This window comes from Mandrillus leucophaeus, unplaced genomic scaffold, assembly GCF_000951045.1.
Source record: "Mandrillus leucophaeus isolate KB7577 unplaced genomic scaffold, Mleu.le_1.0 Scaffold237, whole genome shotgun sequence".
NCBI lineage: Eukaryota > Metazoa > Chordata > Mammalia > Primates > Cercopithecidae > Mandrillus > Mandrillus leucophaeus.
Genome location: NW_012102443.1, coordinates 1345197 through 1347263, shown reverse-complemented (window position 1 = coordinate 1347263; position 2067 = coordinate 1345197).

Below are 2067 nucleotides of genomic sequence, written 5' to 3'. Positions count from 1 at the left end.
GCGAGGCAGGTGGTCGTCAAGGCCTTCAGGCTGCAGCTGCTGGGCAGGGTGTGAGCCAGGAGCATTGCAGCTGCGGGGAGGGCAGGTGGGCCGGGCCTCGGCAGGCCCAGGGAGTCACCATCCAGGAGTACGGAGCCCCACAGCAGAGGGCATGGCCATCGCCTTCTCCCAGCGTGGGGGCGGTGAGGCGAGGTGGGGCCTGTGAGGCAAGGTGTGCGATCACCAGAGGAGGAAAAGCGCGCCCAGAGGCGGGAACCCTCCAATCACAGGTCAGCATAGAGGCGGGTGCCCTCCAATCACAGGTCAGCATAGAGGCGGGTGCCCTCCAATCACAGGTCAGCATAGAGGCGGGCGCCCTCCAATCAAAGGCCCGCACAGAGGTGGGCGCCCTCCAGTCACAGGCCAGCGTAGGGGCGGGCACCCTCCAGTCACAGGCCGGGGCCCTCCAATCACAGGGCAGCAGAGAGGCAGGCATCCTCCAATCACAGGCCGTGGCATTGGCTCTCCTCACCTGCCGCTGAGGAAGGAGGTCCATTCAGGACCATGGGCCTGGAAAGGAATGATGGGGCCAAATTGATAGTTTAGCCATTGCCTAGATTCTAGAAATTTCCATTTTTTTTTCTTTTGCTTGTAAAATGTAAAATCAAATCTTTTATATTGGCTGTTTTTAGGACTGGAAAAACTACTGTAAAAATGATTTTTTTAAAACCTGTGCTTGAAGGGTGCAGCGGCTCAGCCTGGAATCCCAGCACTTTGGGAGGCCGAGGTGGGTGGATCACCTGAGGTCAGAAGTTCGAGACCAGCCTGGCCAACATGCAGAAATGCCGTCTCTACAAAACATACAAAAATTAGCCGGATGTGGTGGCGCGTGCCTGTAATCCTAGCTACTCGGGAGGCTGAGGCACAAGGATGGCTTTGAGTGCAGGAGTCAAGGCTGCAGAGACAATGCTGTGATTGCTCCACTGCATGCCAGCCTGGGTGATGGAGTGAGCCCTTATTTCTAAAATAATAATAATGATTCAAGTGTTACTCCTTGGAGTTTTTCTGGTTGGCTTTTGTTTTACCATTTTCAGTGCACAGCTCAGTGGCATGAAGCACATTCACGTTGCTGTGCAGCCGTCACCTGCGTCCACCTCCAGAAGATTTCCAACTTCCCAAATGGAAACGCTGCCCCCATGAAACACGCATGCCCCTCTCCTCCCCTGCGCAACCCCGCTCCGCTTGCTGTCCCATGGCTCTGAGTGCTCCAGGGACCCCATGTCAGTGGGACAGACAGGATCTGCCCTTCTGTGCCTGGCTCGTGTCACTCAGCAGAAGGTCCTCGGGGCTCATACACGCGGTGGCACGTGGCAGGATTTCCTTCCTCGCTAAGGCCGCTTTCTGTTTACCCATCATCTGTCAATGGACATTTGGGATATTATTTGGTTTGGGGAGCAGTGGACTCCCTTCTTAAGGTCACGTCTCTATTTTGCTTTGAGATACTGGGAGAGCTGGGCTTGACTTTCTTTGCATTTGCAGGAGGAATGCCCCCCACACCGCAGGCCGCACAGCTCACCGGATAGTGGCAGAGTCAGCAGCAGTACAACCCCTCCACAGGGCCTCCCGTGCAGAATGCTGCCAGCTTACACACCCCACTGCCATAGCTGCCCGGGAGGCTGCCCACGGCCGGGGTCTGTGCTGCAGCGTCTTTGCAGGTCTCCCAGCAGCGGGCGACAGAGCCACAAGCACAGCCCTCAGTCCAGGGAAGGACCCAGCAGCCAATCGCAGCGCCGCCACCTCTCCTGCCAGGCTGGTTCTCAGTGCCACCCCCACAGGCTGTGCAGCTCGCGCTCCACCTCCCCACCCAGGGGCAGGCAGCTCCCCGGGCACCATCCCGGGTACCCAGAGGGGCTGCCCTCCAAACCCGGGCACAGGCTGAGTCCTGACCCACATGGGCTGCGGTGTCAGAATATTCTTGGTGGTCTGTGCTTCTCCAGGAATCTGTGTTTCCAGTGAGTGTAAAGGACTAGATCTAACTTGTTCAATGTTTTTCCTCTACTAAGCGCTTCTGGTGAAATGGTGAGGGCC